General features: G+C 40.0%; 1 protein-coding gene and 1 long non-coding RNA gene across 2 annotated transcripts in view; both read left to right on the forward strand.

Annotated features, from left to right (window-relative positions):
• The window catches only part of LOC105835619 (E3 ubiquitin-protein ligase MIB1), a 375,334-nt gene that overhangs the window by 275,499 nt on the left and 72,439 nt on the right, over nucleotides 1-27,396 (forward strand). The window lies entirely within an intron of this gene.
• LOC118644836 overlaps nucleotides 1-27,396 on the forward strand; it is a 71,560-nt gene that overhangs the window by 42,069 nt on the left and 2,095 nt on the right. The window lies entirely within an intron of this gene.

Consider the following 27,396-nt stretch of genomic DNA (forward strand, 5'->3'; position numbering starts at 1 on the left):
CATAATAATTGGTGCGATAACAAGTTATGTTCTCGAAACAAACTACAATTCGTTATTCGCGGCCGCAGCTCAGATCGCGGTTTGACTGCGTTATCGCGGCTTGCAAAATCGCAAGCATATTCGCCAGTTTGTACGATAGTTTGTCAAGAGTATTAATACTACTGTCGTACTTTTGATCGCATTAATATCGAACTCGCGCCAATGATATAAACGGTACGAGCAAAACAAAATTGTCCCATTCCTAGAAATTGAGGAAATTGCATTAACAAAGAACCTCTTTTACATTGCATCAAGTTTCATATCATGGATTCAGTAGTATTTTTACTAAATGATCGACTTTTTATCAACAAAAATTTACGAAGATCTTTGATTACATAAATATCCTGTGGAAATAAAAAGTTGTCTTGAGAATTAAACCTTGGAAGAATAAACAGCTAGCAGAGCTTTGTTTCTCTCGAATAACTTTAGGTCGGCTTTAGCTTACTCAGTATAAAATTTCATTCTTCTTTGGTTATCAAGATGTATATATAACTCTTGGCGATAGGAAAGTTGTGACAAGCAATGATTTCGTATATTTTCGAGGCAAATTAAATGCGAATCACCTCAGAAACCGCTTCAAAAACAGAATATAGAACAAATTATTTAAGGAGAGGCATTAGAGGGAACGTTTTTCAGTTGATAAAACTGTATAGCATTATAATTTTGTAATCTTGCGAAGGCGATATTACAAATCTGTAGACGTCACGCTTTCGTTCCAAGTGGCAGGCTGACGTGTCGGGGATTATATTGAGAGAATACATGGTTGATTCTACTTTAATTAAATCTTGTTGATACGATCGATAATACCACCCTGTTCTCTAATAAAGGGGGCTCCACTGTGCAGAACACCTACAGGGACAAGCAGGGACTGCCTGACGCAACGCAAAATCTCATTAGACCTTAGATCTATCCTTACCCCAGTCAATCGCACCACCTGGCACAGAAGCTGCGGTTAACATTAACGTGACGCTGTTAACGCGCGGCTGATCAGCTCCTCTTCGCTGCAGATTCCTCGTAATTTGCAAAGCTTGAGTTACAACGAGACAAACGTATTCGTAGAACCGCGAGAAAATGACGAGATCCAGGAATACATCTGTATCACAATTGTCATTTTACCTAAGACTTGTCGACATTGAAAGTTTGCAAAAAATTTATTCGAGAAGTTTCGTCTACTTATATGTCTATACCATGTATTTTTTTTGCTGAAATTTTTTTATCGTGAATTTATATTTATAAAATTTACTAATTATTATATTATCAAAAATAATTTTGTATTTTTAAAATATTTTTACAATATTAATGTTGAACGTGTAGATTTCAAGTTAAATTTACAAATCTTTTAAAAAGTTTAGTTTACAATTCAGCTTAGGGAGGTTTAATAAATCAGTGAAATTGATTAATCACGAAATAGAAACTAGAGCGAAGTCTACGCTTGCAAGCAGTTCGATGCACTTTTAATGCGGCATCAGTCGAAACGAATAGAAATGAAAGAGCAGATATAGCGAGAGAAACACGCGGTTGCGGAGGGTTGCATTCCAGAGATAGAGAATGACGGTAAAGGGAAGCAAAGGGATACGAAGGGAGAGGGAGAGAGAAAGACAGTTTATGATACTTCCCCAAAGCGAGGCGTATCGATCGTTGAACTGAGCAGAGCCGCGGTTCAACGGCAGACCTATTTCCTCTGTCAGGCCTGTTTGCCAGTTGCCTACACGGTGTTTTGTGATGAGGATTCTGGCGAATGGCCAAATTCATTTCAAATGGACGTATTACATCATGAGTTTAGCGAATCAATGTTTTGTTGGCACATAATGTGACCGGGAAAATGCACATCGTCGTATCTGTATGCTAGTTTATATACATATTTATTAAAAATAATCCGGGATATATTTCTTTCTTAAGAGGATCTTTAGGATAATTTAATATTTAAACTACGGAAAAACATGAGAATCGTCAGTTATACTGATTATTTTTCTAGAAAGTACAATGCAATGTCAGAAATTACGATAAATAGATAATTTTCAATCTTCATCATTGACTTGCTTTTTCTAAAATTACGATACGGGATTTAGAGTAAAGATTAATTTGGAACTTACGCGAAAGTTAACGCTTGCCTTAAACTTCATATTAACTCAAAGGAAAGAAGTTAGGAAGAGAAGTAGAAGATACCTAATCTGCTTTAAACCAGCTTCAGTCTTGACGGAAATCGATTTATCCATTTGAACATGAACTCCGAACTTGATTCGTACGGTCAAGACATCGCAAAGAATATAACTATCTCTAGGGAGAAAAGGTTAAAGGTTTTCCAGTTAAAGATTTATATATATATATATATATATACATTTGCACATTTATTTGTTTTAATTCTACAAATAATTAACTAAATTATCCTAATATTACTTCCTATAATTTTATTTCTACAATGATAGAAAAATATGTTGTATTCCTGACTATAATTAATTTACTATACTATTATAATTATAGTCGCAAATATTACATTTTTTTATCAGTGTAAATTAGGTTTAAATAAAGTTTATTTAAAAGCGCGAATATATTTCGAAGACAAGACAGGTATTTTAAGTTTCGAATTTATTCGAGTTATTCTTACAGTATGTTTTCTATATAAATAAATATTCTTTATAATGTATAGAGAGAATGATATCAATAATTTCAATAATCCGGATAGTATTTCTTCGAAATTATCTGACAAGTTTTGTGTCGCTTCCATTCATCTGAGAAAACTCGCGGACGAAAAAGCGAGAGAAATCTGACAATGCCACGACGAACTGCGCTCTTTCCGTGAAAATGGAATAAAGATGAGACGGAATGTTTCCTTGATCGGGTATAGCAAATACGAAACGCGTATCTATCGATTGTTTGCTTTCGCATAACTTTTGCTGCTCGACACCGTCCATTACATCCCCCAAAAAACTGTCTTCCTGTTTACTGCTCTATGTCGCGGGCAATTTGTTTGCACAATTTTTGGCTTCCGTATATATACGTGAAGATTCGTAAATTCTGCCGATAACGATTTTTACACGGCACAATGGGTAACAATAATCTAACGAGAACAACGACGAAATGAATTGTTAATCGATGCATAGTACGGCATGCAATACGAAATAACTAGTTGAATAATATCTGTTTAAAAATTTTCGAATAATATATCTAAATTTACATATGAAATTGAACTGATCTTTTGTTAACATAATATTTCATATATTTTTTCTTATTTTTTTTACTCAAATTCATAGTTTATTAATTGTATATTAGTAAAGAAACTTAAAATTTTGTTTGAGCTTATTTCAAATTAAAAAGATGATAGTTTAATTATCCATTAGCATTAACTTGATGGATTAAAAATTCCCGGATTTTGAGTAGAAAAGATAAAGCATGAAATTTTTAAGCGCGAAATGTTAAGTAGGTAAGAATCTCAGAGGGACATTTTTTCCCCGCAACGATCAAGAGTCTTCATCCGAGACATTCATCTTTGCCCTCATCAATTTTTCAATTTTGCGTCGGCTTCGTCCGACGTGATGCACGTTCAAAAAGTCTATTTACCCTTGATATAGATGAGAGTTGCAGCGAAGTGAATTTACCGGAGGGAGGCACTTACCTCGCGTTACATCGATGGAGAAGCCCTATTTTTAAATCGACAAATGTGAGTCGCATCTTACCGTGATGCGTTTCTGTCTTTTCGTTTCTCGATGTCGTCGCAAGCTTCCTGTTTTATTTTTAATATATTCTTTCTTTATTTATTTTTTAATAGCATGGAGAACTTTATTAACACGGTTGTAAATATTACGTGTTTGCAAGATAGATGTAATAAAAATGCTGTTATATTTTAGTCTAAAAAATAAGATTAAAAAATTTCGAGCTAACTTTTTTTCACTTTTCTCTAAATTATCTTTTTATATCTGCCTTCTAAAGATAAATCTCTAAAATATTATAATGCTATTTATTATGTTTTCTAAATTGCTTATTAATCCATTTTATTTTGAATCAATTTAAGTTACAACTAGCGCTTTTTGATGACGATATAATATTGTATGTGAAAATAGTAGAATTTGGAGACCAAATTTAAACGAAATCGCAATGTGGTCACGTTTCGGCCTTACAGCTAACGACTAACGAGCGGTTTCTACGCAACCGGAAGTCGCGTCGTGTGCAATTTTTTTTTTTCATGCGCACGTTCTTCCCTCGAGAGGAGCGGTGCAGCGGTGACGTGGCGAACGTTATTAAAACGTTCGGCATAGCCAGATTTCGCGAATCTAGTGTTGCCGGCCGATGGAATTAAATTATACATTCACCATCAGAATCGAGTTTTGCCTCCCCTCTTTCCCCTACCCCCCCGACACGTCGCGTCGCGGCGCGGCGTGGCTTTACCCGCGATGCTCACCCTGGTGCGGCATTTCTGTTTGTTTCGTTGATTTATGAAGCATGGCGGGGACACAAAACACAACGAGACTCTCACCCCGCACACGCTACGTGGTCCATCTCCCTCCTTCTCTCCTCTATCTCTCTCTCCTTCTCTCTCCGTTTCACCCCCGTCGACTGCATCCTCGCGATGCCACAGCAAAATAGAACAACAGTGCGGTGACGTCACGTGTAACCACGCCTATGCTCAACCAGTTCTCTCTTTTTCCGTCTCTCTCTCTCTCTTTCTCTCTCTCTCTCTCTCTCTCTCTCTCTCTCTCTCTCTCTCTCTCTCTCTCTCTCTCTCTCTCACTCACGAAACTATCCCGGGTGCATCGCCACCCTGCTACCCTCACTCGCCCCGGTATAACGCAGCCACCAATTCACTTTGTGCAGTTTTATGCATATTCATTCGGCGTCGTAATAGCCCCCGCCATTAATTCGTTGTCCCGACCCCGGTGCCCCGGCTACATGTAAATCCAATATGTCGGGTCCGTGTAACCGCGACTTGCATCCGCTTTCAGACGCTCTTGCAAAGTTACGAAACGAATGCATTTACCGAATTATCGAGAAGGAGTTTCGTATATAATTCGTTGTTTTACGATCGTTGATAATTTGTTCACAGTTAAGAACAATTATCTTGATATAATAGAAGAGGGATAAAGAATGTAGACATCAACATGGCAATACTCACAGACCATAAGAAACTAAAGGGTTAAAGGGCACACACATATTTTTGAAAATAGGAAAGAAACGTGAGAGATAAACGTAGAAAGATCACGGTAGAAGGGAAGCGAGCTTCCAAACAGCACAGCCGTTATCCGTTGCTGGACTCGTTATCCCGAACTAGCCACCGTTGCAGAGAAGGACAGTTGTGGCGTCTGCAATGGGCAAGGACAGTCTGGAAAATTTAACGAAACAGCGAATCGATTTGGTCACGGAGCAGCTGGCCAGGGACAGAAGCAATCAGAAGTCAGGAGGAAGCTCGTACCAGAGAATGAGGCCGGTCGGTCTACCGGAGGGGGTAGCCGAAGGAAGAAACTAGAGGAGAGAGAGTGGAAAAGAGAACTGCACTGGGTTTCTGTGGTGGAAGGAGTTTGGGATTCCGAAGATCGAAGGAGACCGAGGAGAAGGGTGTTAACTGGTAGGACAGAACAGAGATAAAGATAGGGAAAAAGAAAGAGGAAGGCATACTTTAGAACGGAATGGGAAAGAAACAAAATGAACGGAGGTCAGAGAATGGGTTGGTTTAACTCGTGCTATTTGAGATAATTGATAGACAGGAACGGGCTCACATCTCCCTCGCCCGCTGCCTTATATATGTTGTGACAGAGAGAGAGAGAGAGAGAGAGAGAGGGAGAGAGAGAATTGCATCTAGATGCACACTCGGATCCAACGCAATTTCCTCTCTGACTAGACAGAGAGAGCTGGACTGCATTAGCGAAACCGAGCCACTATCGTCGGAGAATTCCGTTTACGAATCCCGTCTGGGGTACGCGATCTTCTTTCGTGATTCCGCGTCACTGACCGGAAAAGGATCCCCCTGAAATATTTATTACAGGCTTCGAGGGTATAAGAGCGCAGACCAACTTGAGCGACTCGATTCTCACCGCGCATGATGGGTTAAAAGCAATGTCTTGCTTAATAACGCGTCGTAACATCGCAGACGATGCGGGAGGATTAAAGGAAAATAATCCCGGAAAGAGGGAACGCAAGCAACTCCTGACAAAATAGAATTTTCAAAATTTTTTGTGGGCTATTGAGCCAAATTCTATATGAATCACGCGTAATTTCTTAAGCACGAGAAAAAAAAATCTGAAAAGATTATAAAACAAGTGCGAATATGGAAGGCGTATTGCTCTAAGAATAAAATAGAAAACGACTAAGTATCAATTGAACATTACCAACTTTAGTTAACGGTTTAAAAATTTCATCCAAGAAAATATAGATCGTAATTTGATTAAAAAATTCCGTTATTATTTAGAAATGATAGTTGATTTGTAATTAAAGGTGAAGATTTTATTAGAAAAAAGATCAACAAGTTGTCTTAAAATTTTTAATTGATTGAAATAGTATTTTGCATAAGATTTTGATAATTTCTACCTTCTTTTATCTTTTAATAACTACAATAGTTTATTAGAACGTATTTTAACATACACTAAGGCATGAAAAAATTTGTTTTTACTGTTTTATCAATTTGTACGATCGACATTACAGAATAAAAATAGTCCGCTATATTTTTTTATGACAGACGTATTTATGTATATAAAATAAAATTTTCTTTCTTTTGTTTCCTGTTATAGAGAACACGTCGATTGTTCTCATTTCGTAGTATTGGTACATTTCGTGATCGCGCGATGTATTAACTATGCAGTCGAGCCATTATATAACTTGACGATTATTCACGTTGAAATTAATTGTTAATAAAGTAGCTGTTAATTGAAGCGCGCGCGCGCGTCTTACAGAGAGCGCGAGTTTTCAGCATTTATCGCGAACGACGAGATAGAAAGGTGCTACGCGGGCCAGGAAGGAAGAGAAGGAGGAGAAAGATAATGAAAACGAAGGGTGGAAAAAGGACATGACACCTACCGATAACATAATGATATTATCCTCGACGGAGGACGATGATTACCGGCACAAAGAGATATGCGGCCGGTATATTCCATGTAGCCGGTAGCCCGTAACGAGACAAACTACTCCTAATTCCGGGCCCGCCCGCCATTGTGAAAGTGCTTTCGCTACAACAGCGGCTTCTCTCTCCGCTTGTTGTTGCTGGTGGTGCGTTGTTGCTGGATACTGGCGGTGAGAAGCAAATTGGATTACACTATCGACACCCTCCTACGAGCGGCTACAAGGTAACAAGGCCGCATACGCATAGACAAACTTCTGCGTTCTTACATTTACGATGTCATTTTCCAAATCGTCGGCCGTAATTTTGTTGCTTCCCGATTGGTCACTCCTTTTGGAGTCTTAGGACTCTCGGAAATATGTCTCTGAATTTTTCATCCATCGTTCTTAAAAACTTCGAGGACTTCTGCGCGAAGTATTTCTGAATGAATCAATCTTATGATTAGAAACAATCTTTATTAAATAACTTGACAATTTGTTAAATATAATAATATTGAAGATATTTCAGATTTTTTATAATGTATACGAAAGAGTGGTGAAAAGAAATTTGATCCAATTTGATTATCAGCAAAATGAATAAATTAGCTGCGAAAGTTAGTGCATAACTGTTGCTAAGATATCTCTTGGTAGTTCGAGGGGTAATATCGCATCGCGTATCTCGGAAAGTATCTCGAAAATGCAAGACGCGATTCGACTCAAGAGCACGAAAGTATCTGCTGGGATTCTAATTGAATTTATCGCCTAATTAGAGTATCCCTAAGATTAATACGCAGATTTAATTTTGGACGTAATTGAAAGACCATTCTCCGTCTCCGCGTACTTTCCTCTTGTTAATAATTCAGCGATAAAGATATATATATGCATATTCACACAGCCGTCGCTCATCGCTCTATCTAGGCGATAATTGCTTTTATATCTGCATTTATTAAGATAACTCGATGACAAATTCGTGCTAGGTGGTAACTTCGTCTCGACACTTAACACGCGAAGTCTGAGAGAGATACGAGGCATGGTCACGCTTTCGCGAGAACACGGGGAGAATTAAAGTGCGACGAGAAATTTAAAGTTACTGTTATAAAGCTGTATCGTGTATCGTGTATCAGTCATTGTATCGGAATTAAAAAGCTCAATTTATGATTGATTTAACTTTAAAAAATGCATTATTTGCAACGGCGTATTGTTTGCAGGAAGAATATGCATGTAAATATTTATTTGAAATATTTTGCGTTGCCTCAGCGCTGCTGTATCATCGCTGGAAATAACTATTCTTTGGGTTCTGATTAAATAATTCCTCGTTGCATTCTTGCTTGCGGCGAAGTGTTATTTTCAATTACAGCAAAAGCAGGTATTTATTAAATTCCACACATTCAAGTCTTCTGTTTGTATCTGCGTCAACGCAGAAAGTGGGTCGAGCATATTCTCTTTCGATTGAATCGGCAAAATAGACGGAGTTTCCGTATAAGCAATGTATAAGTCTTTGAATTAAACTATTTAAGATTATCTATCCAATTTTCAAGAACTCAACTTTAACCACTCGGTACAAAGCGACTCTCAAATCTTATAGAAAATTTTATCAGAAGGTCAAAGCAATGAATGCATTTTGCTTTTATATCTTATCTTCAAAACAGGTTTATCGCTATGTTGAGCACGCGCTCGCATAATTCCGCGAAAAAATTTTGCTGATGCATTATGCTCCTTTATTTACATATAAACATCGGGTATGTTATTTCACGAATCATTTGCGTTACATTCTGGTTAAAATTTACTTGGCAGCTGTATCATCCGTATATATGAGACTGAATTATTTCGGATTGTTAACTATTTAACAAGGAAGAACTTTTGGAAGAAACAATTTTGCTGAAATATCTAAAAATTTAACTAGATATAGATCTGAAAATAATTTTGTTTTGGCCATTAAAATAATTATGCAGGACGCTGAAGCATGATGAGCAATGCTACAAAAAGTTTGGACATTCTAGAAATTATCTTGAGCGTCTTGCATAATTATTTTGATCTAACAGACATTTACTTTTAGATGTGTATTTAAATAAATTTTTTCACGCTTTAGCAAAACCGTTTGAAGTTTTGAAGAGAGTTTCTTGTATTTTATTTAATTTCTCGTAGCCCTATATGTTTTTCAAGAACACGGTTCGTGTTCGTGCCGAAATTTACGACACGCGAAGCAGACGTATTCCGATTTAAGGGACACACGTGCTACAATTATTCCCTCCGGGATTGCAACCGGACGTCTCGAACGGAATATCGACTGTACCAGAAACTAAACCGCAACATCGTCGTTCCATCCCCAGAGGCATACGTCTATCGTCCTCTCTTTACGACGGGACTATGCGCGTGATGATCATTCCGATGCACATGAATGTATCAAGTTTTACCATCGACGGTCCCAGGACTTGACTAATTTACGATGTGTAAAATATAGACGCCCTAATTTCGGAAAACGGGGCATCGGGCAGGACTTTACCGCTCGGGCTTTCTGTCCGGTGGCGGAAAACGGAAGGCTACTTGCGCTGGGATAAGTGGATAGTTCGTCCGAGAGTGGCTAGTTCTATCGGCCAGCCACTGCCATCTCCGGGATAACGACCGATCCTTGCGGGTAACGTTCAACATCGGCGTGTATTAAGGGCGGGCTTCGCATAGCTTGAAGTTCCACACCTTTGTCGCGAGAGAGAATAAAGCAATAAACGTTGAAACGGAGACAACCGTTGTCATCTGGCTTGACTTGGAACAAATAAATGGAATTTGACATGATAGAGGGCTTCGTTTTAAATTTAAATCGTGAAATGGATATTTTGCCAAGATATTAAAATATTTACCGATACGCGAGCGTTTTCCGTTACGTTTCCGTCGTCACGCTAATCGTGCCTCGTTCCGCGGCTGATCGATGATACGTGGGAGGCTGTACAAATTATAATTCGATATCATACATGTAAACGACTATATTGGATTTTATAGATAAATAATGCATGATCCGGCCGGGTTCTCTAGGTCGTCCCATATTGCGCCATGTTTACGTTTGTCCCGGTGCAGACGCCGATGAATATTCATACGCTAGTTTATACATACCTAATTTACCATTTTCCGTTGAAGCGTTTACCCCTCACCCTCTATTTCTCCTCGGTCGATCGCGGTTCATCAAACCGATAAAAGTAATAACCAGTCTCTTTAGCTCCCTCCCTTTCTTCCTCACCCCCCTCACTCACACACTCTCTCTCTCTCTCTCTCTCTTTCTCTTTCCCTCCTCGATAAATCGTGCACAAGGCAATTCTCGTTGCTGAAATAACGCAGGCCACATTTTGTGTACGATAAATTTCGAGCCCACCGTACGGTAATAGCGATGATACAGAATAGTGGCTGCGCTGACTACGACAGTTTCGACCCATTTTCTCGGCACGAAGAGGTCGTGTGCGCAGCGTGTAAAGTAGAAACGTCCCAATTTGGCGCGAACGGAGCTTGGCTTTACAGCCGCACTTCCGGCATCATAACCGGAAAGTGCCTGGAGGTCGCTCGGAGCGATGTAAGTGGACACCTTCAGGCGAAGGTGACCAACTGTATCGGAACAAGCGAATTGGATATTAAGCCAACCGGGTCTCTCGCACTCGGGCGGCGACACGGGCGACTCCGTCGACCTATGCTAAAACCTGCGCGCATACTCCCGACCTCGTTTGCAACGCTAAATCTCAGGATCACGTATACTACTAGCTCGTGGTCCTTGTTATTGCTATCCGGAGAAGAGCTACTCGCCAACCAGCCGCACACTTTGAATTACTATTTAGCCACTTTGCCCTAAAGAATATTAGACGTCCTGTTTGGCCTAACGCGTGCGGTCGGAGCGAACGATCGGACCAGATGCCACTGTGGTTGGGTGACATCGCCGATAACCTTGTGATCTCGATCTCATTCTCGAGTATCGCAGCTGTAAAATCCCGACCCGATGGCCTCGATAATTCAATACATCGAACGGTTCTCCAAACAGAAATCGGAGATGTCTATTATCCATATTCATATACCAATTTTATTGCAAGTTTTCCGCTATGCGGTGGAGAAATAATCTAATTTGTAATCTTTATAAGAATATAAATACCAAATATGCATATACATATATGTATTTTTTAAAATATGAATAATATGCCGAGGGAAAGATGAAATAACTAAAAAGTCGGATATTAGACTTTACGTTTTCTCTCTGAAAATTCATGAAATTTGTAGCTATAACATGATTTGGAATTCAGATTTCTCCAGTCATTATACTTATAGTTTAACGAGAATTGATGAATACATTAACACACTTTCAAACTTTATATAAATTGTGCATATCACACACGTACACACATGCGAGTCACTTGTGTATACTTTTGTCACGTATGCAGCGCGCCCTTTGCTATTTTCTGACAGCACGGTACGATTTACCGGCCCGCTTTTTATTGCGCGGGTTCACTTGTATTCACGCGCATATACACGGGAGAGTCGGAAAAATCGTCGACGTGCATCACGAGAGGAGGGAAAGCGGCGCGTCGGCGCTTACACGCTCGTTGCATACACTCTAGTCGGCGTGATAGCGCCTAACAAAAAGGCGTATCGCGTGTTACTTTAGATGTGATCTTTCCTCCCCGCGTATATACACGCGGTTGAAAATATTTCACAAATATTTCAGTCTCGCGGATTTACCTTCGGCGGTCTCGCGCTGTTCCCGGGAAAGTAAGAAAATGCAACGAGTTTATTCCCGCCGCTTAGAGTGAATTGTTAAGGCGCATACCGTGAATTACCATTCGACCCTGTCCCCCGCGCTTGAAAATTCCCCGTTTTCTCTCCCGCGTCGTGACGAACAAATTGCGCTAGATAAGAACGAGTCCGTTTTTTTTCCAGGGACTGAAAATTAACTGTACCTTCTTTTCCGAGACCGGCGCCAAATTTTATTGTCTTGTGCGCTCCGCGCTGCGCAAGCTCGAAAGGGCTCGGAAGAAACCGTGCGACAGTAGTGCTCGTCAAAAACGCGCAAAAGACGGAGGTGAAGCAGAGAGGCAATAACGTTATCACCGCGATAACTTTAACGAAGTAATTACAGCAGCCATTTAAACACCGTTTGTTAACTGAAGACATTAGAAGAATGTATCATCGCGTGAGCAGCGCGTGTAACGATCGCGTGCTTAGCTCGTCCGCGGTTGACGTCTTTTTTTTGTTGTTTTGTTTTTTTCAGGATAACGCGAAAGTTGCCGCTGCTTGTCGCTTTTAATGAGAACGGAGACGCGTTCTCACAGGGATGACTGATCCGCGTAGTCATTTGGACTTAGCAAAACCCACGGATCCGCGCTTGGCAAACAATCATATATATTTACACGTTACAAACATACCCAATGTGTGTGTGTGCATAAGCTTTTAGTGATAATTTTATAAATATTTGAAAGAAAAGTGGAAGCAAAGTTATTGCGATATATTTTAAGAATAATAAGTAAAAACAAGATCCACATAAGTGCGTTTAATATAAACAAACAAAATTGGGAAGCAAAATTGCTCGAGCTGTTTTTAATTTAGGTTCTTAATTTATATTCCTTAATATAAAAGAACAGAAATGTAGTTTGATATAGATTTTAATGTTCTTACTGATATTTGGACAATTATTGTTTGTTTAATTACGTCACTTTTAACTAAAATAATTAACTGATGTCTCGTATTAAACTTTTAGATTGGATTTTCTCACCAAGGACAGATATTCAATCATAACGCATAAATTATATTTTTATCTTATTTATTTAAGAATCTAATTTTAATCCTGGATCCTTAAAATTTAAACCGATTAAGAATTGACGGAACACGGACAATCCGACGAAATAAAAAAAAAAACCTGCGAAACTACTCACGCAACTATCCATTTTATTACGAAAATTATGACTCCCTTGTTACGGGAAGTGGTTGGCTTTGCATAAAGGTATAAAGTTGAGTAACGTCGCGAGTAGTAAGTGAGTGAGCGTGAAAACTTACGTCTTTGCTTTATACGCCTTCTGCAAGAAACGATCTCCGCCGTGTCATTTCATAAAACCGTAACGCAAAGCTTGCGTTTCATTTTTTTTTTTTTTTTGCAGTTGCTCGCGAGTTTTATCTTCTCGGTGAGAAGAAAAAAAAAGATTGGCGCAACGAAACCGCGCCAAGTTTGTCGATGGGGGCACAAATTTATGTTCCAGCGGGCAAAGAAATTAATATATCAACGCCACTGGAGAATCTCCTCGCCCTTCTCACCCCGACGTCGCGATATGTCTGACATGGAAAAATGGATCGGAAACGATCGCTCTATTGATACTGTCCTCCTCCTTTTCCTCTTCGCGCTATCCCGGGGCCACGAAATTCTGACCCCAATAAAACTTAGCGCGTATGCAGAGGATAGATAAGTCCGTCTTTTTACCATTGCGGTCATAAAATGCCTTTAAATTCGGCCTACTAGGATTATCTCTGGACTCGAAAGCGAATTCCGCGAGGTCGAGTGTCAGCCAATAAGACCGCAGTAGCAACATCGACACATCGCGAGAATGCATCTATCAACGATCATGCGAGCGAGATAGAATATGGCAAGACACTCCCGGATCGTCGACGTAATCGCTTCCTCGCGTCTTTGCTTGTATTGACTTGCCCTTGTCCTATCCTTTAAGGAATCTTATTGCATTTTGCCGCGCGTAGAATTTTTTTCTCCAATAGAAAAAGGAGAGAAGATGATTTGCGGAAGAAAAAAAATATTAAATTCCGTCGGACCGTAACTTCTCCATCGGCCGCAGTGTCTCCGAAAAGTGCTGACGTTATCGAAGATCTCTCGTACGAAGGCTCGTAAACCAGCCAGTGGCAATGGGACACGTATGCGTTTGCCGATTCGTTCTAATTATTTGCAAGAAGATACACTTGGTCATCGTGGATAAATTTTCCCGCGCGAAAATCATAGATAATCCACAGAGAAATTAGAAATTCATTGGTATTACAACATGGTGTGTTTTGTCTCTTTATATGCTGATGAATGTTCTCTCATAAACCCACACAAAGGCAACGAGTCCGAGGGGTAAAGCGCGTTTGAAGGCGGTCGGTCTCTCGGCGCGAGCCGAGAGATCTCTTTAATCTCGCGAAACCGAAGACTGCGGAACGCGAAGGATTCGCCCGGCGGTTAAGCGTATGCGTAACCATGGGAGTCAACATTGACACAAGCCGCACGGCATACGTTACGGTGATTATAACCACGTAACAACAACCTTATCCGGGGCACATTATCCCAGGATCTCGTTACATGCACTTAGTCCGCGTCTGGCCCAACGAACTCACGTAGAACTGCTTATTCGGGGGGAAGAGAAACCCCCCTAAGTATCGGGGAAATTACTCGTAACCTGTATCAGATTAGCCTCGACTAGATTTTATTTTACTTCACGACCCGCGCTTACGTGCGCGAGATAAAAGATAACCGTCGGTCGCAGCGGGACATCGGAGGACGACTGAAAATTTCAGTGAGGTCGCGTAGGAGGGAGGCCACGCGTTTCAGATGCGTGTCACGATCATGGCGATTAGAAAGATCGGATCGATCGTGGACTACCGTCGTTGATCGATGGTCGTTTCGTTTTGACGAAGTGACTGAATTTTATCGCGCCGTCATAATGTCGTAGCCGCCGCAATGATACGAAAAGGTACACCTGGCCGGCCGATATATAATAACAGCGGGACGAAGTATGAATATTCAGACCGTACGCGCGCGCGGTTTTTCCCCCCTGCCGCTGAGCGGGTTGATATACATATCGGTGTGTGTGTGTGTCGGTACACGCGTATATTAATCGGCGTATACCGCGGCGTGATTCTGTCAGCGGCGCGGTAACAAAAGTCACCGTTTCCACTCGCTTTTCCTTCGCTCAGAGAGCCGTTTTGCGGATCGCCTGACGGCGACATATGGCGTTGTAACGTATAGCGTTATTATTCAGCAGGCACACGCCTGTGAATACCGCGCGCGGGGCCCTCCGCGGCGTTTTGCCGCGCGGTAATGCCGCGTCACAATCGTTACGGAATAAATAAGCCTTGAAACGGCGCCGCGTAATCCGCCGCGGCGTTATCGTATCCGTAACTTCCGAATTGCATCTATCACGGGACAGGCTAAATTGCGTTAGCCGCGCGACTGTTAATGCGATACGGCTGTAAAGAGGGAAAAAGAACGACGCGGGAGACTGGCAAAGCTACTCCGCAACTATTTTTTTTTTCTTCGAAAAAAGAAAAGACGGAGCGCGAAATGTTTTGCGACTGATTCCATTTTATTACATACTGACCATTATTTTTGTAGTTACGCCAGCTTTTAACTTATAAATTCATTTCCTTTTTCATGGTGCATAAAGGCTGCTATGTCTAGACTTACGTCTTCATATTTCTGCTTTTCAGGTTCGCATAAGTGTTTCTGTTGATTTTACACTGCGCTATTTTAAACACATACGTATACCTTTTCTACACGTCTCTCACGGTGAATTAGATTCTGTGATGTAAATTCCACTTAGTGCTGAATTATTTATCAGGGAAAAGAGATTTCATATTTTAATTTATGAAAACGTACGAGTAACAATTATGCAACTACGTGCTTCAGCACGATGAATGCCAGCCGCAAATTTATCTTCGTTTATTTAATTCTTTCAGTCAAGGCGTCGTTTCTACGACACGAGCAACAGATTAATTGAGTGTGTATTTGTAGACGGACATCGATGCAACAACATGAGACGTTCGTAATACGCATCGATCCATCTTTGGTCCATCCACCCGTAACCAATCAGTTCGTCGTCTTCGCTTGTGAAGTACGACGTATTTGACGAGCGATAATTAATATACATCGCATCCGATATCCCAACAAGTAAAACTATTAATTGTTCCGCATAAGACAGCTTGTTTGCTACGCGCGGCACCGATTATCGAATCGTTAACTTCGAATATCACGCGCCTCACGTTTAATGTTAAATCGAGACTAAACCTAAATCTTATATGCATATTCTATTTTATTTCGTAGTAGATCTTCCAACTTGTGAAAGCTGCGCGTAATAATGTAAATTAATTGCCTTATTACCTTTCTGATTTTATAAAGAGTAAAATTTTTGCTTCTTTTTCTGAGTACGTTAAGATAAATATCTGCAATGTATAATTTTCTTTTCATCGAGAGATTATCTTTTATATATCTTTACGTTTGTTTACTTTTGAAGCAACAGATTAGGCAGCTGTGTATGCTTAGCAGCAGAATGTGCGCAATCTATGTAATCTATATCGATCCATCTTAGATGCATTGACACATATCCGATTAGACCTTCTCCAATGAAATGATGTATCGAGTAAACTAAGACATCTTCCCGAGCCTGCGGTTCCTCTCAGGTTACATCGAGTATCATTAGTCGGGCATTACAACGATCAATATTAGTTTATTTAGTATGAGAACGTATTAATATTTTAAGGTCAACGAAATACCATTAATAAGAGTCAGACAACAAAAATTATAAAAATAGGAGTGAGAGGAAGATAATATTTTTCTTTCTCTTAAAAATTTGCCACAAAAATCGTAAAAACATTTTTATATCGTAATTGTATCTTATAACAATTAATTTATTTGTAATTGTAATTGATTAATATTTTTATACTCCACTCAATTATAATAACTTATTATTTACATGATGTAATTGCTTTGCGTTCACATAAAATGTACTAATTATATTGAATCATTACTTTCTTCTTGCGTGAAATAAACGGTAATGGGAAAAACGCTGTGTGCTCGCACTTGAGGAGAGTCCTCGGCAGTCCCGTCGCGAGGATCGTAAACGCGTAATTAAAAGGAGGATTATTGGATCCTTACGGGAATCACCAGTTCGAAGTGTGTTCGCCCGGTCATAAACCGCGACCGTTGCCATAGTAGTCATCTTTCGTATTAACTGCGAAAATTGTCGAGCAAATGGGCACCATGCCATAATTCAGAAGTGACGAGGCAACAAAATGGGATAGCGACGAGGACGAGTTTTAGCGCTAATTGCCGTACATCGCGCCGCGCGGAGCACGGAAAATTCCTCCGACGTTTTTTATCCTGCACTCCCGGGACGCGATCTAAAATCTCGGAGAGCGCAAATTCGTGTAAAGCAACTACGAGAAGAGATCCTCGCTGAAATTAATTGCGACGGACGATATCGTTCTCGCATCAACCGTAAAATGCACCATCGGGCGAATGCGACACTTGCCACGTTTGTTTTTATATATATGTATATAAGATTGTTTTAAGTTCATCTTCAAATGCTTTTTAGTAAAAGAAATGACAAAATAGTATCTTTAAGGATTAACTTAATCCAAAAAATAGTAATAATAAAAGTACATGTTTTAGATTGTATATAAATATTTATTCTTATAATTTGGACAAAATATTTTAATTTTTTTTTGTGTGGAAAATTTGTGTGTGTGTATGTGTGTTAGGTTTTTTATTGATAAATTGTTATTTTAATAATTAAAGTTTTATTTTGGTTGAAATAAGTTACATATCACTTAGAATAAATTAAATGATAATTTTATCTTAGATTTTTTGGCGGGAGAGGGGGGAAGAAAACACACATTTGGCGCTTTTTTAAAATGTAATTGTTAACAAAAGTAAGGTAGTAGTTAACAAAATTAAGTTTTTTTTTTTTAAACTTAATTTTGTTAACTACTCATAACTACATAGCAATTTGCGGAAATGGAAAATAGATTTTTATCATATGCGATCGTCATCGTCAGGAAGACCGATTGAATATTGCAGAGCCTAAGTCCTCGTTCGAGGGCCATCCAATTTACGAAAATGATTTTTACAGTGCAACGATGGGCTTTGTGACGAGCAGTCCGTTTGCTCGTAAATCAAGGAAATTCCGTTTTAACGCGCGATTGTTAATTGCTGCCATTGTACGTCTCATCTGTCCTTTCTTTAATCATCGCGCAATCTTTTGGCATTGGAGTTTAATGAATCCGTCTTGATGCGAGCAATCGGTTCGTGATGAGAAATCGGCGGATAATCGAGAAATCTCGAGGTCATTGAATCGTTAAGGATTGTCCGGTTAAGGAGCGTATCCGGCAACGACGAAAGTGATCGTAGCGACAACAGTAAGGGTAGTGTCGAAACGGAGAAGAGTCCTCGAAGTTCGATGTAGCGATACAATCGAGTACGCTCCTATAGCATATTCGGGAAATTCACGTCCATACAAATTGGCGTAGCTGTTTGGCGCATCTTGTCCCGGATCGCTACGATTCGTTTCTCTCTTGATTTGCGAATGCATCCTGTATATTTGATATTCAATCAACGCAAAGTCCGTCATTTTTTCGATATTCGCATGTTGGTATCGGAGAGCTAGAAAATAAAATTACGTGAGAATCGATTCTTATGGAACCGTATAATGAAGTAGTTATCAATTACGATTACATAACATATGTACAAACCTATGTGAGTGACAGACAAAAATAAAAAAGCTCTTGAAGATTTGTTTGTCTGAATATATGGTATAATTAACTTAAATTTAAAGGAATTTGTGGATTAAGACGCTTATGAGAATATTGGTTTATAACTCAGACTGAGTTAGATACTCGATATTCATTTGTCGATTTCCAATTTTTGTCGAATTCTTGTTAGATTTGGTTGATTGATTGGATTTGATCGACTGATGTTTGTTGTATGTGCTGAAACACTATAGCAAAATAATTTTTCAGATATAAAATGGATTTATATCATAATCTTTTCACTGTTAAAAGTCCGCTCTTACTGATTCATTTATTCGTACTATTGCAGCTACAATCAGATCACAATACATTCCCGGTTTATTTCCCGTTCGATTTTAAAACCCGCCGGGAACTTGATATTAACCGTTGATTTCCTATCTATTAGCTCTTTTCATTTAAATCTTTTATCTAAGAATTTTTGTACGGGTTATTGTTACGTCAATAACTTGTATGATATTACAAATTTGTAATTGAAAATCTTTTTTGAAGATATATCAAAAATGAGATTTCCTAATTTTTTAAAAAATAAATTTTAACAAGTGTAAAAAATATCTATTTGGACTTTCTTTTTTGTACTAGAAAAATTACAGCATCAAGAAGGAGGTGCAAACTTTTAGAAAATGTTAAAACCACTAAAGCTTAATACTTTTTTATTGCATGTAACTGTTTAAAAATGCTTGATAAATATGCGATAAATTTTAATATTTTTATATATATTCCATATAATTTTCTATGAAATCGTTTGCTCTTCAGAGATCATTCGGCTAACAAACCTTAACGAAGAGAGAGAAAGAGAGAGAGAGAGAGAGAGAGAGAGAGAGAGAGAGAGAGAGAGAATGGTCGAATAAATTCCGGAGGCTCGATTCGCGTGCTGGTGGCGTTTCCAAGTTTTTGATCGTCAAAGTTTGCGAGCGGATTCGCATACATACGAAGAGAGCGACGCTTCGCCCTTTGGTATGCGTGCTTGGTCGCGCGCCACGCATCTCGAATCGCAACGTGATCCAGAATTGGCTCCATCTCGAATTTCAAGGCATATTTGATATGCAATGCTAATGTAACTTTCGCCCGCACCACCGCCATTTTCAAATTGTATTGATAACGATTGTACATATATCTTACTTGCTCATCCGCTAATTCTAACCGAGATTTTTCAATGCGAAACTCGCGAGTTCTTACTCTAAGTTAATTCAAACACAACATCCGTTGCTTTCGTTTTACGAAACTAGAAATTTTAATCAGTGAGATCTTCTTTTGCATTTTAATTTAATTAACTTATCGAAATAAAAATAAAAAGTTATTTTATGTTACATTACATGATACAACATTCAGCTTAATATTCTATAGATCTTCCTCTGTATATAGATGTAAATTTTATATTTATATGCAAGTATACATTTTTTTTTTTCATTTGCTTAAAATGATAGCTTTGTAGATTCAGTGGGAAAGTCATGAGTGACCGAACTGTTGCGAAGTAACTTTTTAGCATATAGCACGGTGAAAATGGAACACAATCTCAAGTTCGTGCGCTGGAAACGTTTTGGAAATTCGATACCTCTCCGTCGACTTTCCTCTCCTATACTTCCGCTACCATCGAACTTCCGCACTTTTCCGTCTAAAGAAAAGTGCCGCGGTCTTTTCCCTCGGAAACGCACTTCACCGATAGAAGCAAAGTTTTTTCGCCTGCGGCGAACGTTTTATCAAAATCTTGCCGTCGGGTCAAATAGTTGGTAACATCGTTTGTTTTTTTTTACATATAAAAAAGAGAGAAAGAACGATACAGTCGGAGACGGAAACTCACATAAAACGTCACGAACACCCCATCCAGACGAGAGTCTTTAAAAAGATACTATAACGGTGCGCAATAGAAAGACTTCTATTTCTTTCTCTCGGACCTCGAATGTATCGCAAATATAATACATCTTCGCGATGTAGACGGAACATACGGGATCGCCGGAACGTCCGACATCCGCGGAATAAATGTACGACGGAACTGGAAACATGCAAAACGGTACATCATCCTGTCTTGCCGGCGAACAAACCAGATCCGCGGACGAGCGATGGATGCTTCGGCGAAATAAACCGTCGTGAGGAACGGATAGAATACACCACTCTCTCTTTCTCGTTTTCTTCTCTCTCTTTCGACTATCGACTATCTATCGACAAACGATCTTTCTGAAAAAAAAAAGAACAGTAAAGACTTTTTATCGTTGGCAATTTTTTTATTACTTTTTATTATTCCAGCAGTTATATGAAACATTATATGAGGCTATGACCTTTGATGAAGTGAATGAATAAATTAAAGATATTACTTGTATCAAGTGCGTGTGTTATAAAAAGAGAATCGAGTCGCCAGTCGGACAAAACAAGTGGCTATCGGATTCGCGTAAATAATTCGCGAGAGGGGTGAAATACGGGTCACTCGATATCGGGGGTCGAGGGACACCATGGAGAGATTATGTTCTCGAATCGAGCTGCTGGTCTCGCGCGCGCGCGTTTTCTTTGTTGAACAAGTTCACCTTGTAGGTCGGCAAGGATCTACCGGGACGAAATAGAGAAAGAAGAAGAAAGAAACGGAGAAACAGGCCGCTTCTCCATGCCAGAATAAGCCTGGAAAAGAGCGATTTTGTAGCCTTAGCCACGTAGGCTGACCGCTCTTAGCGCGGCCGTGGATACTGACCTGAGTGCTACCTACCTACCTACCTACCTACCTACCCCAAGGTATACCCGAGGTTCGGGTGCATGGCTGAAGTCGGCCATCTACTTTCGCATACATTTCCCTTCTCCCTCCCCCTCCTCCCCGTTAGTGTCGTGGTGGGTTAGAGGCTACTTTATCGCACGGGCTCCGAGTGGAAAATTTAGTAAAGATAGCTGACCGCCTCGAATTGACGGTATTCATCCTCGTAAACTGGGTTAGAGGTGGCCATTCCGGCCGGAGAATGGTAATTGACGACGATAACTGCAGGGTGCGAATCTTCTGGAGCGGAGATCTCTCTCGTCGATCTCCGTCGCTCGTTTAATCTTCCCGGTCGTGACATATACTTGCTTTGCATATATAATATGCAAATGTATAACTTTAATTGCCGTCGTATGTAAACCGTCTGAGGATACATGTCTGAATTTGCGTTCGCGTTTGCAAAGCTTAACATTGACAAATGTGAATTTTTATCTCTTCAGCCTGTTGAAAAGAAAATGTTGGAAGCAAAGTAACTAATTATCGTAACTAGCGTCAAGTATTAATTTTATACAGTTTAATTAATTTAATATCGAAATAACCGAGAATATAGATAACTATTATGTTACATAACTATTGAAATAACAATGTTTCGCTTAAACTACCTTCTTACTGCGGGCTATTATTTTTGCGCGAATCTGATGGAATATGCGAATATCTATATTATTTTCTAAGAGCTGTACAAACGCTATATTTTGCCTAGGGATCAGTTTGCGGTGTATAACTCTATGATCTATTATACAATATTATTCCCATATGCGAAATGATAAATACAAAGTTACAATATTTACTGATAAAAATCTGATCTAATATCAATATTTTGATGGCATTTTTAATCGATGCAAAATATTTTGTGTTACGATGAACGGAATATGAATTTTCTATAATTGGCATAACTAACGGACGTAGACTCGAGCGAATGTTGTTGTCGCGCGAGCATTTTGAAATCATTAGGATACCAACGAACGACGCCAACTCGAATATTGTTCTACACGATGAGGGATCTTAGAACGAAGCCCTTATCCGCGCGCTACTACTCTTTTGCGGAAACGCAGCGAGTCGTTCGCGGTTTTTCGTCACGTCTCAAAGTTGCGTCGTTACTTCCGGTAATTAGGGAAACGTTGGCTGGCGATGACGGGGCAGTATTATCTCGCGTATCTCTCACGGGCGTCTTTCTTGAAATCTGCCGCGATCTCGACGGAGCGAGAGAAAACGCGCGAACGAGACTTATCCGCGCGAAGATACCGTCATGCGTCACAGCCAGATGGACGGAGTCGTTGTTCGGCGAGTACCGTCGAAATAATCGTCAGTCGAGATAAAAACCGACGTGCAGAACAAAGCAAGTAAGGGGCTGAATGAGGGAGGGAGGGGAAAGAAAATGCACGACAACGACGACGACGACGACGACGATAACACGGGCGAAGACGGGAAGATAATATCGCTCGCAAAAGAGTCGACAATGCCGGCTCGTTATTGCATTCATACCGTTCTCATTCGTGCGACGGGCGTCAAGCCGCGATGGACCAAAGGCGTGAGAGATCAGGCGAGAAAAAGAGAGGTATAGGGGACGCACAGCGGCGACGTTCGGAAAGACGAAGAGAGACCGAGCGCATCGAAGGAGAACCTACGCTCGCTTGCCTGCCCGTTCATCTCACGCCCGTGTTCCAACTTATTGAAGCAGATTGGGCTTTTTATGGGGGCGTAAAAACATGAGATAACAACGACGGGGGCGAGCATCGCCCCCGCGTTATGTCGCTGATGTAGAGGCCGGAGCCACTCGTGAGAGTGGCTGTAAGCTCGACGCGCGATGCTTGCCGGCAGCTACGCGGATGAACTTAACGAGGCGTTTCGCTTCACGGAGCGAACTACCCGCCGGAACTTTCGTAATATGCGAAATTTTTGCGCGTGCTCGCCGGGTTCTCCAACCGTCCTGAAAATGCAACTGCTCCGCGAGATCACATAGCGTTAAACGAGAACGGTTAAGTTGAGATGGAGATCACTTACTTCGATGTTGGGTAATTATTTTCGGGGAGAGCGTACAAAAAAAAAACGAGTGAACCCGTGTATGTTTCAGTCCTCAACATCGTGTGATTTGAAATATGAACGTTTTATTTTGTACGTTAATCCATTTTTGAAAAACAGGCGTGTATATATTTCTGTTAACCTTTACGCAAGTAAAATACTGTTTTGTCTTAAACATTTGCATATAGATAAATTGTGAGTTTTAATCGAAATAAAATTATTCTCTTTTAAAATACGAAAAGAGAAAAATACGAGAGTTTGACGACCCATAAAAATTGTATTGCTATAAAGTTTCAAAATAATTAAAACTGATTATTTTTTATTCTGAAGGAGAAAATTGTTAGTTTTTACGTCGTCATATTAAGCGAATTAAATTTAAAGGCAAGATATGTAATTATTTATTTATATTTGTTATTTTGAAGACAGGCGTTTAAAATAAAGAAAATACATATAATGTAGAGCATAATTTTCTCAGTATTTCTAGAAATGTAATTACTCTATAATATGTTTAGAGCCAACAACTCCGAGTGTTCAGAGCAACGATACCCGAACGAACGTAATGGATGTCGACCGGTGGCGTCGCGATTTTTTGGCGCGTTTTCACGATGACATTCTCCGGGAAATCGGAAGCTGCTCGCTGCAGTCGCGACGCGCCCAGAATAGCGGAATGCGAGGAACTCGCGGGGGCTTTGAGGGAAATTGAATCGTAAAAATGCAGTATTCACGTATGACGGAGCCCCGTTGAAGCGTTCACAACGGAATTCATCCTCTTGTCGGTGAAAATCTTAAGGCGGGGATCTAAGGACAGCCGAACATATACAGATTGCGCCATTCTACCACCAGGAAATCTTTTAATAACACATCTTTTAGATGATCTGCTTTTTTCTCAACGTCAACATCTAGGAAGGTCTAGCCGTGTCAATTTTTAACAAGAGAGACAGATTTACATAAAAGAGAGTGTTCCGCGAACAAAATTCTTTTTCAATAAAATTATAAACGCAGTTTTAATTGTTCCCAATTAAATTTCTACGTATTTTTCTATTGCTCGATGTTAACCCTGAGACTTAGTCTCGCTTATTCTTGTGTGTGCGAAATTTAACGTAGGAAAGGTATAAAATTTTTTATGCATGGTCTTTGCGACTTCAAACTCCCGTTAAAAATAATGCTTTTCAAATGACCGTGAGAATCTTTTATTGAAAATAAAACCCGGAACACCCTGTACACACGTTCACGCGACGTAAGCATTACGGTCGTAAAAACACAAATCTTCGGATGTCTGTCACGTGAAATCGGGCACGCGCGTCTTTTTCCCTTAAATTTTAAAACGTTCGTCACTACGGTCACCGTTGCGATAAAATCTCCGACCCGGAAATCCCCCAAGATTTTGGCGACACTCCAAGTCTTTACATTCCGTTTGTTTCGATTTCCCTATGCACGAGTACGCTGACAGACTCGCAGGGATGCCGAGGCTGCAACGTTCGTCACAATTACATTGTTGTTCGCGACGAAACGGTCGTCAACAAATCGTTATATTCTAACATTGTAGATACGGGAATAAGTGACGAGAAAAGTTTTCTAGCAAATATTATCGACTCTAGGCCGACAATAAAAGAATTATTTAATTATATATGCCATTCTGAATATCAGTCACGACGAGGATAAGCTTGTCTTTATTTACAAAACATTCAAGTAGAATACAGTAAGAAGAATAAAGATGAACTTTTTATGCCAACGCGACCTAGACGACGAAATCCTAGTTTGCGGAAATGACGAATATCGTGCTAGAGTTGAAATCTCCGTCGATCTAATGCGTGAAGCGTATGGCTCGTAATGGCCACCGAGGGAATCCTATAATCCACCTTGTCGTATCAGTTAACATCAAGTCGAATTGGCCAGCGGGCTGGAACACAAAACGCCACGAATAACAGAAGATTCACGCCGAGACACCGCCGCGTGTACGCTGAATGAATAATTTATATTTGCACGAGTGAGAGAGCGTTAAGTAGCAGGTGTTGCGGCTTGAATTCGTTGTTTACCACACCGGTACATGGCGTGTGTCCTTTTCTTCGTTGTTTTACATGTAACGTCTGTGCGCATCCCCCAGAGGATCGATCAGCATTAAAATGGTACGAGCACTCGCTTTCTTCTCAGTGTCGCTTTCATATAACTTCGCTACGTGTTTCGTAGTTTGATAACTAAATGATCATATTGTTTTGTGTCTCGTGAGAGAGATGTAATGTTATTTCCTTTATTCCTGAATCTGTTAGAAGACATGATTTTTTGTTTACTTTCTGATTGAAAAAGACTTTTTCGCTTTTATTGTAATAAAAACTCATCGACTTATTTGGAAGATTCAGAAGCGAGAGAGTGAAATGGAGTTAATTTTATATATGCAATGTTTGTACGAAATCGCATATATTGCTTGACTGACAATCTCGGGTCATTCGCTTTACATTTATGTAATATTTTACGAAGCATTTGGGCCGTAAGTAGCTTCTTTGATTTATCCGAAAGGAGACTTCGATGAGCCGCATTGACCGGCCATAAAATATCGGTAAAGAAATGTAATAAAAGCGGTCGAGTAACGAAACCCCGGGCCGGTTTTATTGCCCTCGTAAACTCGTAACAGTTCCACTTTGTTCTATCAAAATGTAAAATCGCAAATATTTTAATTGTCCATTTCGTTGCTAACATGCCACAGTATTGATAACAAAAACTCGACAATCTATATTTAAAGTTGCACATCACTTTCGGGAAATAAAGTTTGACTTTGTATAAACTTGACATTGAAAAATTTGTTACCCCCCCATTTTCTCTGGAAATGAATAATATGATGGTACATAGCAATTATTTATTGTTAAAGTTTAGGATGATTGTGCATCCAGACCGCATGTAATCCGATCTGATCGTGTGGATCGCGCTCAGGCATTTGACACACATACGGAATCGATTTCACTCGGCTTTTGCCGCGTGCCGATGCTGTCAAGTGATTTATTCTGTTTACCAAAATGCGATTTCTCCGGGATATTCAATTATAGAATTGATTCGCAGATATCCGGAAGAATCGCGCTTGGCCATGCGACCGAAGCGAAATTGTATTTTTAACGATTTTCCATTCCGGGATTTCGGAAGGACGGTATATCTGCCGGCGGAGCACGAATTGATCTCGTACGGATTTCTCGGAAAATGAAAACGTCAGATGATTTATTCTGTTTACCGAAGAGGTATGATAATCGCGCAAACAAACGTCCGCATGCGATAGGCGCGCATAACGTTTCCATTTATATGCCACGCACGAATCCCGGGCAATTAATAAATGCGCGCGCTCGGTGGGCATAAAGCTAATATTATAGTCGATTTTTATTAGTACTCCGCGCGAATTTAATGGGACCTTTCAAAGGGAAACGACCTCGGTGACGCTCGCGCGACGACGCACCATCGGCAAATCGAATCGATTCCCGGCCCGAATTCCGGACAAGATAGAAGCGGACGAATGATTTAGTTGGTTTAGCAGCGGGAGGACGCGAGACGCAACGGAATGTCAAACATCTCGCGGGCGAAATCGAGGCGACGGAAGTGGAACAATGAATTCACCGCCGCGACGCATTTCCGCGCCGGAATTCGCGTACGTCCATCGTCGTGCGACATACCTCGTCTCGTGAAGTCGAATGACGAGTGATCCTTTTGAGTTATCTTCTGCAACACGTGCGCGCTCGTAATATCCTCTGGCTGGCAGAGAAAAACGAAACGCGAAAATATATGGAGTGGCGCGTAATCTACCGTAACTAACCGCGTTTCTCTTCAGCACTGTATTATAATTCTTTGCAGCGTCACTGCACCAGTCGCTAAACAGTCGCCACCAGATCATCATGATTATTTAAGAAAAATATTAAAATAATAAGACGTTAAAATAATAAATTATGAATTAATTGATACTCTTTTTAGATTTCACTTTTATACAGATTTGATTAAAATATCAATTTTTATTTGAAAATGTAATTATGTAAAAAAAGGAGAATATCTACCTTTTCGCGAGATCATGAATAATTATTTACATTCAA

The sequence above is a fragment of the Monomorium pharaonis genome, chromosome 3, assembly GCF_013373865.1.
Source record: "Monomorium pharaonis isolate MP-MQ-018 chromosome 3, ASM1337386v2, whole genome shotgun sequence".
In the NCBI taxonomy this organism is placed as follows: domain Eukaryota; kingdom Metazoa; phylum Arthropoda; class Insecta; order Hymenoptera; family Formicidae; genus Monomorium; species Monomorium pharaonis.